The sequence below is a fragment of the Marmota marmota genome, unplaced genomic scaffold, assembly GCF_001458135.2.
Source record: "Marmota marmota marmota unplaced genomic scaffold, marMar, whole genome shotgun sequence".
Lineage (NCBI taxonomy): Eukaryota > Metazoa > Chordata > Mammalia > Rodentia > Sciuridae > Marmota > Marmota marmota.
In genome coordinates, this window is record NW_026000174.1 from 35,472,100 (window position 1) to 35,491,835 (window position 19,736).

Below are 19,736 nucleotides of genomic sequence, written 5' to 3' on the forward strand. Positions count from 1 at the left end.
CACTAATATGGCAATATGTAAATCAATGGATGCGTAACTGATGTGATTCTGCAATCTGTATATGGGGTAAAAATGGGAGCTCATAACCCACTTGAATCAAAGTGTGAAATATCATATATCAAGAACTATGTAATGTTTTGAACAGCCAACAATAAAAAAAATTAAAAAAAAAACAAAAAAAAATGTCCATCAAAAAAAAAATAATTGTAAAAAGGCATTTAATCTGACCTTTAAAGGTACTAATAGCATTATCCAAATTAAGCTGTGATATCACAGGTGAGGATAAAGATGAAGATGTATATTCTATTCTACAGGAGCGTGTATGGAAACAAATATATATACAACAATTTTAGGTACTCTGAAGATAAATGCGATGAGAGATAAGGAGATGTAGCTATTTAAGAGAAGATGTTATTTCTTATGGAATTCAATGTAAGTCACCCTGAGAAAGGAAGTTAAGCAGAGTGCTAAATGAAACAGGATGTGTATCACATACTTGAGGAATTGGCTTGAATAATCAGACTGTATAAAATCTGTTTGGATTATCTAAGTAAGAATTTTAGATATTTTTTAATTTACATACTTATGTATCATATATTTATATAGAGGAAGAGAACATTTTTTATTTGAATTTTTACTTAACTGTTAGTAACTCTCCAATTTTTTTTTTAAATGAAGTATTGACAATAGTACCAATTATGTGAAAGAAAGAGGAGAAAATTTTAAGGGAACCAGCTCATTTTAATGCTATTTTAACTATTTTCTCAAACTCATGGGAAGTTGCATAGAGAATTAGTGGTTAAGGAGACGCCAGCATTTAAAAATCCATGACATAGTATAACATAAAATGTGGCAGAAGGTTCTTAAAATGAGTGTTACCCAATTATTATCTTATTTGTTCAAAGGCTTTTTACTATCAAATTCACTCTTTCTATGGTGTATTGGCTTGAATTGACAAGCTGCAGTGATAAGTTCCTTCGAAATGTGGATTTTCAGGAGGCCCTTGGGTGCACAGGGTACAGAAATTATGTATAATGACACAAAGATCGGGAAATCTCCAATTGAAGAACACATTTGACAGCTGCAGTAGCTGTGTGCAAATGTTTTCACAAATTTCAGTTACCAAAACAAACAGAAACACACTGTGTTCAATAAGTTTAATTAGCAGGTTGTCCTATAATTTGGTCTCTTAACAATCTGTCAGTGTTTTCCTTAAAATAGTTTTCTAGAAGAATAAAAATTGTATTGTAGCTATTTTCAGTTCCAGTGAGGGTAACATGAAATTCCACTAAGACTTCTATTTTATTTTCCCTTGAGAAACTATTGATTGATGTCAACTAATCATTAAATAGACAATGTTTAAAATCTATTCATAAATTCTAGCTTGAATGTATATAATGTGTATGTACATATATATATCTCTGTGTGGTATGTGTCTCTGTGTATATACAACCTTGGAGAAGAGTCATTTTGCATTAGCTTATGTTCCCCATCACCACAATGGGATCAAAGTTAATATGTAAAGTCTCATCTGATTGGTTGCCTCAATCTTGCATAATCAAATAAATCATTGATTCTAGTAGATAATCCTGCAAAGTGATTAGAGTTAGGGTTCCTGGAACCTAGGTCAAATTCTACTTCTGTCACTTGAGGGTTTTGTGTCCATTGACTGGTGACTTGAGTCTTCTGAATACCAAAATCTGACCTAAAACTTGTAACTGTTAACAGCACCAGAATCAGAGTTGCTGAAGTGATTAAATAAGCACAACTTAAAAAGCTTTGCCCAGCTCCTGAAAAGAACACTAGGAATGATGCCTCCTCCTGTTTATGTTTATTGAACTCAGAGAAACTATATTAAGATCAAACACAGTGTGTAGACAAAAGCAAATAAAAATAAAAGAGGCTATTTGATATTTAATTTTTTAAAAAATTTAAATAATTGTAGCAATTTGAAATGTGTGCATGAGTAACAGAAAGTCCAACTCATCTTGAAGTCACATAATTTTTTAATTTTTCTCTCTTCACCATAATTCAGAAGATATACTGTCGCAGGCCTGATTTTAGCTGCACAGAGAACCTGGCTTGAACTGGAGTAGTTCAAGATGGCTCCTGTGGATGTGTCCATCACAAAAATGATAAGGGGACAAGCAGGATGCTAGAACAGGGGCAATCACTTCTGCTTCTTGCCCTTCACCAGGAGATCAATACATTTCCTACAACTTCTCCTTAGACAATAGCTGCTCACCTACTGTCATGGTCTATGTTATATGGTTATTCCCAGCTGTAAGACATACTAAAATAGCAAGCTGGGACCTTGTTGTCATCAACAAATTAAAGGTTATATTAACTGGGAATAAGGTGAGAAATAGATGTGGGGTGGTATTTTAGTGTCTACCATAATAGTCATCAAGGGAAATGTTAAAATTCAGTTAGACTTCCACAGACTCATTTTATGGTTTAATATTTTTTGTTTTAATATTGAATTGCCTATGGGAACATGGCACTACAAACTTTTCATTGCTTAGTTCTGCTGAAGTTTTAATGTAGTGCTGATAAGAGGAGATTTTATTTTGCAACTGAAAAGTTTTATGTGGTTTGTTTGGTTTTTTTTTTTGAAAAAGAAACAGCAGTTGGGGAACGGTGGCTCTATAGAAACGTCCCCCATCACTCAGTTCACTCATTATACTCTAGCTATACCAGCTGTCCTTATTTTTCTCAAATATGCCAAACATATCCCTACCTAATGGTTTTTATACTTGTTCATCCTTATGTTTTAGAAATCTCTGTAAGTACAGACTTCCTGCTATCATGCCATCTTCCCAAATCTAATTCTTCCTCTAGGTTTGGTTCAAACATTCCCCTCCTTGCAGACACTCTGGCCAGAAGCCTCTTCCACAGTCCTCTGTCTCATTAACCCTATTTTATTTTATTTCCTCTTTAAATTTTCTTCATTTGAAACTGCCTTATTTATACACATAGTAGCTTATCATCTGACTCTTTGAAATATAATGTAAGTTCCTTGCATTCTTCCAGACATTTGTCTGATTTTTTTTCCTGAGTTTTCTGAACTTAAACAGAGCTCAATACATAGGCACTTAGTAAGTATTTGTTAAACAATTGAAAATTCTTTTTTTGTATCAAGATAAAAAAATGGATGGATCATTAAATCTTAGCAATAGAGATTATATATAGTTGATAGCATGCCTTCTGATGCCTACAAGCCTTGAATGGGCTATGCAACTCAGTTCTAATTTATGTCATTCTGTGGGTGGGGGTAAATAAAATAAATTTATTCTCATTGACACAAACTTCCAATATTTTGACATCTACCTATGGTTATATCATGTTCCATGCATTCTATCAGACTTAGCTTTGCCTATCTTCCTTGAGACATTAAATGTTAATTGAAAAATATAACTTTCCCCATTTAAAAAAATGAGCAAAGTATTTGAATAGATGCAAAGAAGATATGCAGATAAAAATAAGCAAATTAAAAGATCCTCAATATCACATGTCATCTGGGAAATGCAAATTAGGACAATACGGAAATATCATTCAAATCTACTCAAATACATATCTATCACAATAACTAAATCCACAAAACCAAAATCTGCAAATACTAGGGGAAATATGTGACCAATAATACCTGTGGAATGTTTGTTCACAGTCTAGGATGACTCAACATTTGAATATTAAGCCACATTAAATAAAATTAACCAACAATTAATTAATGTAATGTATACCAGTGGTAACAAAATGCTGTCGTCTTTTTTCTAGAAACTTTAGTAATTACCATGATATTGCCTCTCCTTCATTGCTGTTAGGCAGTAGGATAATTTCACAGTGGTTTTATTACTTTTATTTGATTTCCCTAACAAATATCACTAGTGCACTAAAGGTCAGGTATCATGAAATGGCCATGTCATTTACAAAGTTTGTGTGATGCATTGATTGCTGATCTCCCAGCTCACCCTTGTAACTAACTGAAAGGTTGTCTTCTCATTGATGAAAGTCTTCTCAGTGGCAAGGCAATAGAATATATTGATGAAATGTCCAAAGGTGAAAAAATGCAATTGCAATTCACTTCGAAAGTCTAATTGGTAATCGGTTTTATACTTCACAGTTGAAAGCTAGTTCCATTTGTTTTCTCCTGCTTTTAAGCCAGTGTTTTAAAACCAACTGATTGCTGGAGGAAGAAGCAATGACAGAGCCTGAATTTCTTTCCAGGTGATCTGATGTTGCAATTGAAAGCATAGAGGATCTTCCCAGACATTCATTATCTGAACTGAAACCTGACCCTCCCCAGGACCATATGTGTTTCCAGCTTCCCCCCATGTAGGATAATAAAAATTGCTTTATGTATAGTCTTGTACTCACCCTTTAATAGACAATACCTCAAATAATACAATAACAGCCCTCTTAGGTTGGTGCTAGTATCGCCATTTTATAGTTGAACTTAACACTCAAGAACTTAAGCAATCTGTACAAAGTTTCAAAACCAAAATGGAGTAGAATGGAGACTTGTAGAACCCTGACTGGTTTTGTTTTTGTTTATTATGCTATAAATTGAGTGCAGTGCCTCACACATGCTATGCTTACACTCTATCACTGGGCTATACCCTAGCAGAACCCAAATTTTCTTACTACTGAAGTTTCCACTCCCAATATTCCTACAGGCCAGCAGAGAGGGAACACTGAAATTCATTGTTACTACTCCTATTCCTTCTATCTTTACGTGCAAATATGAATCTTTTGCAATTTTGCTAATCTATACAGCTCTTCCTTGATATAATTTGCTATTCTATCATTACTCATTCTGGGATTTCAACCTTGGGCTTGGATCATTTTCAATCTCTAAGCTAAGGAACTATATTATACCCTGATCACAACATTTTTAATGATTTTTCCAATGTTCTTCAAACCTGTACTGCAAATCATAACTCGGGAGGCACTTGGACTTTTGTATTACTCCCAAATGCTTCACAAATGAAACTTTAAAATCTGTTATCTCACTTTCAAAGTGATCAGACATCATTTCACATTTCTTCCTCTTTACTCTTACTCATTACCTCTTTGATATTTACCTTATCTTGAGTTCATAGTCCTTTAGTTTCTTTAGATTCTCACTTTGCAATGATGGTCTAGTAATAACAATAGGAGTCATCATTAATACTATGAGTAATCACCAAAACAATTTATCATTATTTAGAAACTGTTTGCCATGTGTTACAAATAGAACTCTTTGTGTATTTAAACTGAGTGTCAGAGAAGGAAAGAGAACCACCCAATGTCATTTGGCTAGTTGATATAGCAGGATGAGAACTCATGTCCGCCTATGTCACTCCAATCCTTTGTATTGCACAATATTGCCTCATCAGCTCAGGCCTCTCTAACACTAAAGAAAAATATGTCTACCAATACATTGAATATGACATGGTCTATTGTGGTTAGTTTTATATTCAGATCATGAATATAAAGTTGCTTATGTGTTCACAGCATTTAAACAAATCACATGTAAAACGAACCCGGTCAATAACTTCTTAACTTTCCTTTATTGCATTTGAGTTGAGTCTGGGTTATATAACAAAATAACAAAGTGAGATCAGGGTTTCAGTTTGTTCTGGGTATTGCCACTAAATAACACATGGCAGATATTCAAGAATTCACAGAAATAAAATGCCTTTAGGGCTTATGTAATCTACCACAAATCGACTAAGGTGGCCATTATTAGTTTTTAAAAATATGAGTAAATTGATGCTTAAAACATTTAAGTAACTTCTCAAGATATGCCACTGGTAAGCAGTATGTTAGGATCTGAACAACAACAACAACACAAAAAAACAGCCATGGGTAGCAGGGTAGCAGGGTAACAGCTCTTGCTGCCCTCATGTTAAGATGTGTGCACAGGGATTTCCATAGACATTGACAAACAAGCTCACCTACTTAGAAAGATAGAAAGACAAGAGAAATAATAGTTTAAACAAAGAAATTATATGCCACTCCAGTTCAAGTTTTATTTTTGTATTTATTTATGTATTTACGTGTTTATGTATTTTTTATTAGTTTTCTGTAGAATAATTTGGGGAATCTTAAGACCAGCTAAGAATAAGACTTAGGAAAACAGATAGCACACTACTTTATTTTGTAATACATCTGTGCACATAATGGGACTTGAGAAACATTTGCAAGGAGTAAAACACTTTTAAAATGTCACAGACCTAGAAAAGAGCTAAAGAAAGAAAATACTGGAGCGTAAAGCATACAAGAGTCAGAATCTATTTAACTAATGATATGGGACATTCCAAACCTCAGAGGATTTTGAATTAAATTGCTGTGTACAGGACCAATCTGAATTGCAAGGATTCATATGAAACAAACTTGTTTAGAAACGTTTGTTTTTAAATTCTCAAATATCAGTAAAGAACCAAATGAGAGAGAATCGCTCAGTCAACCAGAAATGCTCATGGGCTATTGAGGCTCAATGAAAAGGAGCAGATTTATTCTTTACTACGAATCCCTATCCTTGCAACAAGGATAAGGATTTGGGGTTTAAACCAACTCCAGGAAAATTTATACAGTTCTTCTGTGTAATCTTGAACAGTTTGGTGCTTTTCTCAGAATCTTAATATTCTTTTATCTTAAGGAGGAATTAACAAATATCAGAAATGTAGTATTCTGTACATAATCTGTTATGTGCTAAATCTTAATATCTGACATTTATTCATTTCATTTGTGATCCACATCCTGAGCATCAGAGTACAGTTCCCATCCTAAGGTATTAAAAAAACAAGTTAACTGAGCAATGTATTTTGATGTACAATAGTACATTTCTTAATGAAATAAGAATTTGGTGCACATAGGGAACATATAGGAGTCACATTCAGCCCTGCCAGGGGTTCAAATAAATGCTTCTAAAAAGGCAGTGTATCATAGTAACTCCTGTAAGAAGTCAGAACATTAATGCATATTAGAGAAATAGACTCTCTGTAAAGGCAGGCTGCAATAGGCTAATATTGCTTACCTCTAGAGATGAGAGCTCAAGAATAACAAATATGGAGGCTAAAGAGAATAGTGAAGGCATGGTTAAGAAGTTTGTCCCTTTATTATTACTTCCTTGTAAAGATTAATCAGGTTTGGGGGCAAGCCACATCTCATTTATTTTTATTCATTTTCAACATAGAGACTTTGGAAAAGTTAAGAATAAAATTATTTTTCAAGAGACCAACCAAACAGAGCAGTTGCTCTGTTGGTAACAAAGCAGAGCCCTGGGAAGGAGGGCGTGGGTTAGGAAGGGAGTTGGAGCAGTAGATCTTTTTACCTCAAATGGAAGCATATAATATGAAATTACTGGCATGTCTATGCCTCAGAATCATGGAACCTTACCTCTGGATTAGGTTAAATGACTAATAAAATAAAGTTGTCACAATTTAAATTGAAGTGTGTGTGTGTGTGTGTGTGTGTGTGAGTTTTTTGTCACTGTGACCAAAATGCCAAACATTTATTTTGAGCTCACAGTTTCAGAAGCTATTCCTCGTCGGTCAGCTCCATTGCATTGTGTCACAGATGAGTCAGAAAAACATGGCAGAAGGGCATGGTGGAGGAAAGCTTCTTGCTCATTGAATCTGAGAAGCAGAAAGAGAGCAATGATCCAGGGACAAAATGTAATCCCCAAGGGCACGGCACTCGGTAACCTACTTTCTCTAGCCATGCTGCATCTGCTTACATTTGCCATTCAGATTATTAATCCATCAAATATATTAATACAGTGATCAGGTTATAGTTCTCATGGTTGCATCATTTCAACACTGGATATTTATGTCTTGCCATATGAGCTTCTGGGGAAAGGATACCTCATATTCAAACCATAAGAAGCTCACTTTATAATAGGTTAACACCCCTTTTCCTGTTCTGCTAAGTGTACCTGTGTGTGTATGTGCTCATATGCACACAATGCTCTGGAACACCTGCATTCCTACTGTCAGCAGTTGGGTCAAAAGTTGAAAGAAACTACGTGGAATGAACTAATCAAGATGTTCGTGACTCTAGCATCAACAAAGATTCTATTATCAGTGTAAAATACAATAACACTATTGGTGCAGCAGTTTTCCAGTTTTAAAGCACTTTCTTAATATTAATCCTCACAATAACACAATAAAGTACATGGAACAGGAAGTCATAGATTTTTTGGAAAGTATTTTGCAAGTCAACTTTGATTAGCTGCAATATCACCAGGAATTAAGGAGGATAATTATTTACCATAATTTATTCTTGAAAAATAAGGAAACTGAGATTTGGTGCTATAAAAAGTACTTTGACAACTTTTAAAACATGTGTTACTCTTGAAATTAAAATTGCTGATAGAAGAAAGCATTTCAATAAAAAGGATTAAGACTACTAGGCATTATTGCTTTCAAAATTCTATAAACATTTAAATAATGGAATAATTGGTTTTATACTGACCAATGGAAATATGGCTATGCAGTTAAAATTTAAATTAGAATTTACAAAAAAAAATTGAGGTAGATGGAGGACAAGACACGCTTTTCAAATTTATAAAAAGATGGGTGGGAGGGAAAGGGGGGCAGGGGATTAGCAAGGATGATGGAATGTGATAGACGACACTATCCAAAGTACATGTATGAAGACACGAATTGATGTCAACATATTTTATATACTACCAGAGATATGAAAATTTGTGCTGTATACGTGTAATAAGATTTGTAATGCATTACACTGTCATTTATTTTTTTAAATCAATAAAAAATAAGAATAACAATGATAATAGTGAAAAAAGTGATGGTCACTTTTAACCAAAATTGCTTGAAACTTCATTCCTCTTCTTTGTTATACTTACTAATAAACTAATCTGTTTTATACAAGGTTTTGATATTTTTATTACTGATGGTCCAAGGTATTCCAACATTTAACAAAATATTGTGAAATGTAAGCATGCACAAATACCTCATTTATTGGTGAAACCGTGACATCCAAGACACTTAAGCAGGTGCTCTGAGAATATGAAAGCCCAGTTTTCTGGTTTTGGATAATCTTATACAGGAGACATGGTCCATGTATTATTTTTTTCAAGTAACTAAGTGACTAAAATTAGGAAAGAGACAAACTAAAGAAGTAAAAAACACAAGAGTTAACGGAGAATAAAGGCAATTTTTTTTTCTTGAGTCATCAGAACAAGTTTCATTGGAGGAGTTGACACCTTGTAGAATGAAAGTTTTCATAACAAGCCATTGATTAAACGTGATACAGAGATGATCTTTTTCAAGATCTTAATGTTGAGCTATTATTTTGTCTCCTACAGCCAGAAGAGGACAGAGTCCTTTATTATTGTTTCATTCATTTACTCACTCAAATATTCATTGAGGATTATTAAGCCCAGTGCACTCTTTTGTTTGCTTGTGGTGGAAGTGTGCAGAGTGCAGATGAACACTCTGTCTCTTAGAGCTTATACACTATTTCAAGAATCACATATTAAAGAAAAATACAAGCTCCTTCTCAGTCTGAAAATGTAAAGAAAATAAAATAGAGGAATGATTTGATTAGCAGTCATAAGAAAGAAGCAAAGAAAACTGAGAATAATGTTTGGAAAAATCCTCTGGAAACGAAGCCAGTGAAAGGAAAATATAAGGAAGACTCCTGCCCAAACCCCAGACAAAAGCTGTAACAGAGCAAAGATAAAAGATAGGGAGAAGTATGATGTCTGAGAACCACAAAGAGGGTCAGAGTGGCTGAAGTGAAATGGGACTGAATATGGTGTGATAGGAGATAAAACGGGAAACATGGGGAGAAGCCATGTCAGGTAGGGACACAGAAGGGTTAAGTCAGACATTACCAGGGGTTGAAAGACTCCGGAGGATTTTAAAGAACAGGATGATATGACACACAGCCTAAAATTATAGTTCTAGCTTACCTGGCTACAGCACAGGTAGGTAATTTAAAACCTTCTAACTGCTATGTACTTACTTTGGGCTGTTACTGAAAGTATATGTAGCTCCCTCGGGTGCTGTACTAAGCTTTCAAATACTATTCATAAGCTTTAATTGTGTTATTTTAAAATTTTTATTGACCAAAGAAATTTGACACAAATGAAGAAAAAATATAAAGTAATGAATTATTCTACTCACTGCTTACTTCCTAAGGGATATCTGCTTGGAACATGCCAAACTGGATTGACTCCAGTAAGGAGGCTAGTAGTGTAGAAAGAAACCATGAAAACAAATAAAGATTTTCATTCTGTTCTTATTTTAAATGATTAACTAATGTTGAATGCGAAATAGATGGCATTTCATATTCATACTGCCAGTTATCAGTGATGAATTCTGCTTCCTCACATGATGATGTATAACATTAGAGAAGCAAGCTGAGGGAAACATATAAAGCAGGCTTTATTTAAAAAGGAGTAATATAGACTTCTCCTGGGAGGAAGAAACGGGTCTTAGGTGGTATTCTGGTATCCCAAGAAGTGGGGGTGTCCTGCCCCTTCTATCACATCCTTGACTTTCTTTGTTCTCCCGCCTTCTTCCCTCTTATCTCTCTTGTTCCTGCTTAGATGACTAGGCCCAGGAGATGCCACCTGGGAAGGACTAAAGGTGAGAAGCCCATAGGAAGGGCCAAATGGAGTGATCCAGGCAGGAAACAGTTTAAGAGACATTAATTAACAACTTTTATAACTCCCTGTAGGGAAGGACCATCCCTGGACAGGTTACCTTAGCAACAGGTAGGAGCAGGGGCAGGTGGAGGAAGGACTCTGAAGGAATTAACATTTCAATCTCCCAGAAGTGGTCTGAATTTCCCCAACCCAAATCAGTTTCCATTTTCTCTATCCAACCAGATTATCTATCTACACTGACTGCTTGTCTTTAATTCTGGCTTTGATAATTCAAGGCCTTATTTCTCATGAAATATAGAAAGCCTACTTCATTTTAAAAGTTGCATTTTAAGAGTATACCAGTCTGTATCTCTTCCCTTTTATGCTGATGTTCTTAGCGCATTTTATACGGATAAGGGACCATTCTGTACATTTAACACACATGATCTTATTCAATTCTCCTAACACCAAGAAGTGAGATATTCACTTCACTAATAGATGCCAGCTAGAGAATTAGAAAGGAGGCACTTGGTGACAATTAAATCGTAACTAATAAAATTGGTACAAATTTAGGACTTTATGAGGACGGAGTGCTCTTTTTTTTAAAACTTCCAAACTTCAGGACGTGATTTCCAGTTTGTGAACCCTAAACAACTCACCAAAGAAAGAATATTTAATACTTATCTCCCCCATTAGCAAAATACAGAGAATAGAAAAGGCATTAAGGTAATGGTAGATTGAACTGCATGAGACCAACCAAAATGAAAGATATCTTTCTTCCCTCATTACTTCTTATACTGACTAACATTGATAAATGATCAATAAAACCTTTAAAAAGAATTCCTGAGCATTTTCACCTATAAAAAGACCTTTATAGTTGGCAATTTAGAAGAACATAAAGAAAATGAAAAAATATTCTAATGGATGGCATGAAGCTTATAAATAAGTTGACATGTCAGAAGCAACTGGAGGATGTATTTGCAAATTAGTGGGTCCTTCTAATCATTTTCAAGTACTGGAAAGGTAGAAAGGCAAAATGAAGAACCAAGTGAGACTTTCAAAGGTGGCCTTAACAGATAATAATTACAGGCAAAATAAGGAAGGGTTTCCTATCAAAATGGCCAGAAATGAGATAGGATTCCACATACAAGGGGGATAAACTGTCAAATGAGTTAAGATAAACCACCTGGCAATGGTAGAACAGAGAGAATTCACTCAGAAGTTGAGAGCTGGAGAGATGATCCTTCAGAGCTGATCCCTACTGATGAATAGTTATCAGTGGTAAATCAATTTGCCATTTAAACTTTAGGATCAGAGTTTACCTTTGGAATTTTTCTTTCTATGACTGCCTCAAAATCTCAGGAATACAAACAAGCATCCTCATCATTTTGAAAATAAAAATATTCTCATTAAAAAAAATCCCATCTACTTACAGAAAATGGTGTTTGCTTATGCCAACTTTAAACACAAATCATCCCCTTAAACAAAATTAACTGAGGCTGAATTAGTTCTTCAGTGTCAGAAATCCATTTTCACACACACACACACACACACAATTAAAAAAAAAAACAAACTAAACTTTCTATAGGACATTTTTCTCTTTCACCTTCTGTTTCTAGATCAAGCTACAACTTTGTCACTTTTAGCCAAACTCTAGCCTGTGACCAGAGCTGGCTTCATGAAAGAAGGTTCAAACCCTGAGAAAATGCTAGGGAGTTTTAAATTAAAGAGACAAGACTCTAATTACCTTTAAAACCAGCTCCAGGATGGCTCCTCCTAGCTCCAGCCTCCAGCCACCCAAGCGAGGTTTACTGAAGAGGCTAGCAAGAGAGAGAGAGAACACGCCAGTGGACTTTTAATGGGACACAAGAAATTCTGGGGGAAATCCCATCCAATGAAGATTAAGGCGGGCAGCATCCCAAGGTCAGGGGCTAGGACTGGGTCTTCCGGGCAGTGGCCAGACATGCCTCTGCACGGACAAGCCCTCGGACCTGGAAAAGGGTGGGGAAAGCTCTGACTCAGCTGTGTCTAAGCGCCTCTCACCCAGCCAGGGAGGTAACTCAAATCACGTTCGAGGATGGCCTCTCACACCAAACAATAAGTAAAAAAAGAAATTTATTAATAAAATGAAGGGTAGAAGTTCCAATGAATGAAGAATTAATTAAATCAGAATTAATAAATCAGAATAAAAATTCCTTTTTATGTGCATTCAAGTGTTATTTAGTAACCTCTCAATAGAACATATTCTGGGATGTACATGTACAAAGTAGACTTAAGCAAAAATGAAACCCTGACTTCAGAGAAATACATGGCACAGAATATCAGGCCTGTGGGAAGTAAAAGTGTCTACATATACCATTAAAATACAAAGCGAGTTTGCTAAAATAATGGGTGAGGCATCAAACTGCATTACTATGGAAGTTCTGAAGAGTGAACATTTGATTCTGGTTTAAAGAGCAGAAGTGGGGAAGTAGTACTAAAAATGAGGTTCAGGTACACAGAAATCAAAGGCAAATAATTCCAAGTAAAATGTACAGATCTTCAAACAGGCAAAGAGTTACTCCACCATTTAGGATGGAAAATTAGATAAATGTCAGGGAAATTTGGGATGAAGCTGTGAGGTGTTTGATGGACTGAACCAAGGAAAGATTCAAATGTATTTTCCAGAAAATAATTGAAAGTTAGCAAGATTATCCTCACAGTTTTCTAAAGGATGGATGAGGAGCATGAGAGAAGTTAAGAGTCTTATTGGCAGAGCCTCTGCCCTCCCAGGGCTGAGTGTGATATCTGTTACAACTCTGAATATGCCAAGACTCTGAAATAGGATTGTACTATAATTTTCATTAATTTTCTCTAGCAAAAACCAGACTCTATGGACAAAATAACATATTTGAAATCAATGTCAAGTCCCATAGGGAAAAATGTAATAAAAGTCTATTGAGGCTATAAGAAGTTGAAAAATGAGCATTGTTTGACTATGGTGGGAGACATGTAGGTACGTGTTTGTAAAAGGTAGTCTATTGAAAGGAACAAAGCATAATTCCGAAAGACTAGTCTCTTTTCTCTCTAATTTTAGTCTATTTTTCATCTTCCTTTTATTATGCTGCTCCTACTTTTTAAGGACAATTTTGCTTCTTTACTTCTTTATCCTTTCACACCAACACACTTATAAGATCATTTCAATTATTCTCTCTTTTAATCAAGACAATGACAGGCAGACAAAGGTCTTCTCCCAACACACTCTCATTGCATCTGTTGCATCCCACAAGCTGCGCTACAAATGTATCTCCTGTACTACAAATTCAATCAGAAGAACCCATCAGGGTACTAAGTGAGGCCAGGAGAAAGGCTTCCCAATACATTTATAACTTAGACCCATTGATCAAAAGATAGCTGAGGCATTCTGAGAAATAAAGAAACATAATAAAACCCATAGGTTTTTTTAATCCATATTCCTCATGTTTTTATGTACACTGTTTAAAATAAACAGTTTCATTTAAAAGCATTTTATTCCTGACAGTTCTTCTTTAGCGGAATTTTGAAAAATATAAATCTCGACTCAAGTGTGAATTGTAAACAAAATATTTTTGATTACTAACCTCCATGAAAAGAGCAGATTGATTGCAACACCAAAAATCTTATGACATTGTATATAGAGGACATTTATCCTCAGATGAGTGACATCTGAAAAGCATGGGTCAACCACCCTATTGAGGAGGTTAATGTTTGCTTAGCATAAAATTAATAAAACTCACAATAAAAACTTGTTTTCATCTGCAATGTAGCTGTGTAGAATGGATCTTTGTGGGTTTCAGTTTTCTGTTTTTGTTTGTTTTGCCTCTTTCTCCTCCAGACCAGCACCATTATTACACCGTTCATTTTTCCAGGTGCTCCTTGTTAAATTGCACAGATGTAACAGGTATATTAAGGAAAGTCATCTTTTGCTGATCTGAATTTTAATGAATAAAGGCAGGTGCTTATTTTTCATTAAAGCACAATATGCCCTGGATAATAAGCATCTGAATCTCTTCAGTGAATACATTAGAAATAAAATTTTTAAATGCTATTGTTGTTTTATTATTGCAAGAGACCCTTGTCTTCCCCTGAGTTCTGCCTGCTTTGTGAATATCATTGCATTTGTCTTCACCACATGGTGTGCAGTTGTCAACTGCTATTCTGGTTTTTGAGAAAGCAAGGCAGAAATACAGGCAGTCTGTGGTTTTCTTGACATCACCAAGCAACCAAAGCTGCAGCGTTTTCCTGGACCTATTAAGTTACTTATATACTTTAAAAAAATGAGAAAAGAGTATGGCTTTTATCACATAGCACGACCTCGATTTTTGTAGGCTCCTTTGCCATGTGGGTGTGTGAGAAAATTTAGGGCTCTGAGCTACCAAATCTTGTAAATGATAATGAAGCAAATTAAAGGCAAAGTCAAAATTTGAACTAAAGTAATTCATAAAACTCTTCCCACTTCATTAAAAAAAAAAAGATTTCTCATTACTCACCACAGTATGTCTTTATTTGTCAGGAAGTCTGCATATAACTGTTTCTTGGATCTCTAGATTATATGTATTGAGAAAAGTTGAAAACAAATATCTAATATCCAAACTATCAATTTATAACCACCAACCACAGGAAGGCAAGGGTGGCCAGAAATAAAATGGACATGAGCTATTAATTTGAGCTAATGTCTCTGCCTCTCGACAAGTATAAACTCTCCATCAAATGCTAAATTTAGTCCTCCTTGGTTTCCCCATTTGAAAATGGATGAAAGTTTACTTATGCTGGGAAAATGATGGGTATTTAAACATGATGTTATTTTCTTGGACATGTAGGTTTTAAGTTAATAGTAACTCTTACTATTCCACATATTTCAGATTTATTCTCAAGTCCAAGAAGAACTTTCATAATTCTTGTGTCTCCAGTCCATGGTGGAAACACAGTAATGGAGAGTCTACTATATTCTTGAGAAAATTTTATCATATGATTGATTTTACAAGGTATCTCTATTGTTAACATGTGTCCTATTCATAATCACCTCTACTATTTCAATTTTACATTAATGAAAACAAGTTTCTGAATTTAAATCATGCACACAAAATTTAAATATATAGCTGAGTGCATATTTTAATGGCAGTTTATTATGAAAACAAAAACCAATGAGAATTTTTCTAAAAGAATAATAAGTAGTTACAGAGAAATTAAATCTATCACAAGGTAAAGGTGATAAACAGAACCATTAGAAATGGAAGTTCCATTAAAAAGTTTAGTAACAATCAGCTAACTTTTCATCAGATGAAAGAAAGTAGCACAGATATTTGGTAAATATATGAATGATATTTTATACATAATGTTATATTTGTAAGAAAACAATTTACGGTTGCAAGATTGTTTAAAATATGCAAATGAATAAATGTGATACACCACATCAACAGAGTGAAGGAAAAGACCCATCTAGATCAAGAAAAAGCATTTGATAAAATCCAACACCCATTCATGATAATAACCCTTGTCGAGTATAAAAGGAGCAAGCCTTAACACAAAAAAGAGCTATTTAAAATACTCATAATAAGCAAATAGTTAAGTGTGTTTGTGTGTGTGTGTGTGTGTGTGCATGTGTGTGTGGTGGGGATCAAACCCAGGACTTGTGTGTACTAGAAAAACGCTCTGCCAGTGAGTCACACTCCCAGCCTAACTAGCATTATACTGAATGGGGCTAAACTGTAAGCTTCTAAGATTTGGAACAATGACAAAAATGATCAGGAATCAGGGTTTCAACAATCATTCAGTAGTCATGTAGAAAATCTGAACAGTACAGTCAATAAGAGGATCATTTGACATACAAGAAACATTCCTCCCAACATATGAAAAATATGATTTTTTTTAAACAAAGACTGTAAATTTTATGCAAATATAGACCATATTTACCAAAAAATCTTCAACAAAGATCCTGTTGCTATTGATTCTCACTAAGAGTTGGTGTTGTCAGGTCCCCCCCCCCCAGTTAATTGGAGTATTTGTTCTGCAGAGATTTTACATTTGTTTTAATTTGCAATTCCTAAAGACAAATGATGTTGAAATGCTGATTTGCCATTTATATATCTTCCTTGTGAAGAGTCTCTGCAGTGTTTGTGCAGACCTTTTGCACTTTAATTGGTTGTTTTATTTCTTTCTGTTCAGTATTAATAGTTATTTGGCTATTTTAGATACAAGTCACCTATTGCATGCCTTTTACAATTATTTTCTTCTCAGTTGTGGCTTATCTTATTATACTTTCAAAAGTATCTTTTGTAGAGAAGAAACTTAATTTTAACAAAGTCCAATATTTTTCTGAATTTTGTACTTGGTGATTTAGGAATTTCCATATTTAACACTGAAAAATCTGCATAGGAGGACATTCCTCTGTGGCTCCTTCCCAGGTCACTACATCAAGATGCTTCTATTTGGTTCCTTCAAACAAAGCTGAAGTTCAGAAATAGAGCATAAATTCTTTTTTTCTCAAATTTGTAATTGAGAAAGGTTTGGTATAAAGTGAGAAATATTTACTTTCTTCTTTATTAAAAGGTGAAATGAGATATCTTAAGACAAAGTGTGACTGTCTTTCTTCAAAAAACTTCCTCATACAAACTTTCTGCTTTCCATTCATGTGGTTGAGACTAATGATGATGTAATGATGTTTGGGAAATATTTAAGGCACTATATTTAGACTTCTTTCTAAATCAGGTTTGATTTGCTCCTATGTAGTAGAGAGAAACATTTGACCTGATACCCGACTGTTCAAAAACTCACTTCTATTATGATATTTGTCCAGGTCCCTGTTTACCTCAGCACCTAAAGTAGAACGAAAAGGGACCCTGGTTCACCTAGCAGGGTAAACAACATGGCCTGATGCCCTGGCAATAGGAATAAAGCTTAAGGATGGTCCCCAGGCCTCCTGTGACAAAGATCCTTTAACAGGAATAGCAGAGAAAAATATGAAAATTACTATGAGCAATACACCCATATTTGTCACCATATCTAATTGAGAGATGAGCAAATCATGGCATGAATAGTTCGAATAACTTGGCACATGTAATACAACTGAAATCAGAGTGAAGATTTGCACCTTGAAATCTGGTTTAAGGGTTCAGGCTCTTAAGTAACACTGTCCTGCTTCTTTTAAAATCAAGACTCTGTGACACTGTAAGAAGCCTGTGAGCAGTGAAGAATTAAAAATGAGATTAAGATGACCCTTGGCAGTTGACTAAGAAATCATACTTTCACTTGATTCTTTTTAAACTGTGGAACATGTTAGTAATAATTCTGAACTCACATGGATAGTCTAGGCATAGTTAGTTTCTCATAGTTTCATCTTAAGTTAGCCACGAAAGAAGGCCAATAGTCCAGAAAGTAGTAAAGGCCTAGAGTTAGCTGCAGAAGATTCCATGAGGGCAAAATTAACCTTCCTCTTCATGCCATTGTTTTCCTCTTCCACTAGTCACATCTGAAGAAACCCATACAGCCACAGAGTTTCTCAATCACTCCTTCACTACAGTTTTGTGGTGAATATCTGGACTAGTTTTGCCCATCCCTTTCTCCTCCTTGGGAATTGAGGAAGTTTACCAAATCTGACATTGTATAAGAGGACTCATCCATAGACATGAAGAACATACTAGAACTATTTTGTATTTCCATTGAAATGTGCTTTAAAAAATTATATACAATAGTTAAAACTCAGCATTCTAATTACAATCACTTTTTAAGACAAATATTGAATAAGATATAATTTGATATGAAAGTCAAAATGAAGAAAGCTCATTAAAATCTGTAGATCTGCCAGCGCTGGCAAGTGTTGAATAATTCATCAGCTGTTTATCACATTTTAATTTCCCGTATTACTCTCATTATTTTTGTTTGTTTGCTGTTTGAATTTTGTAACAGGATTACATTTTTTTCAAAAGGAAGTATACAGAAATTTGCTGGTGATTTTATCAGTATGAAGCTTTTTGTTACTTAAATTAGCAGAAAGTATGTCAGCTGACACATGCTCTATGCTCAAGCTAAGAGGCCTCATGATAACATTTAGCAAAAGAAGAAGCGATTATCATAGATAAGTTTTCATGCTCCTGATTGATGGAGCAGTCAGTGAAGAAGAAAATTAATCTTGACAACATTATAAGCAAAAGATATATGTCTTATTTCTAAAATCCTAATCTACAAGTTTGAAACAAATAGAAAAGATTTTTAAAATTTTGTCCTTATGCTGTATCAATGTGTAATAAAACACTAAATAAATTCATTTTTAATAAGTGGATTTGTTTCCAATAAATAAAGAAAAGAAAGAACTAGAAAAATACATATATGTTGGTGTGTGTGTGTATGTGTGTGTGTATATATATATATATATAGAGAGAGAGTGTGTGTGTGTATATATATATATATATATATATTATTATTATTAACAATAAGAGATTCACCTAAGCTTAAATTTTACTACACAAATATTGTATTATACCAATTAGGCTATCCCATTGTTCCATTAAAAATTGCACAATCTGGCTTTTAAAATAATCTCTCACCAATTCTTATAATATTTAGATTATTAATTTAATCGCTCGTTCATTTCTTGGATTCTTATTATGTACCAGCAACTGTGCTAAACACTGCAAATAAATAAGGAAGAAAATATTCCTCTTGCATCAAGTCATTTGTATTCCATTTTGTAAGCAAAATCTGATCATTTCATGAATGATGATAGCAGGTTAAGAAAATGCAAATATAACTTAGAATCTGTGTCAGTCAGGATGATCAGATGTTTTTGCCTAGACCAGTATATAAACCATGTCAATATTTGTGGTATAAATTAAAAAAATGGATTATTAGTTTTAATATACACATGCTACTCAGCTTTTGGTAGCTGTGACCAAAATACTTGAAAGGAACGTCTTCAAAGGGAAAATAATTATTTTTGACTCATGGTTTCAAAGGTTTCAGTCCATGATAGACTGTCTCCATTGCTTTGTGCCTGAAGTTAAGCAGAACATCATGGTGGAAGGACATAGACAAGAAAAAGTAGAAAGAGAGAGTCTGTGACTAGAAATACCTTTCTAGGGCACTCCCTCAGTGACCTACTTCATCCAGCCATGCCCTA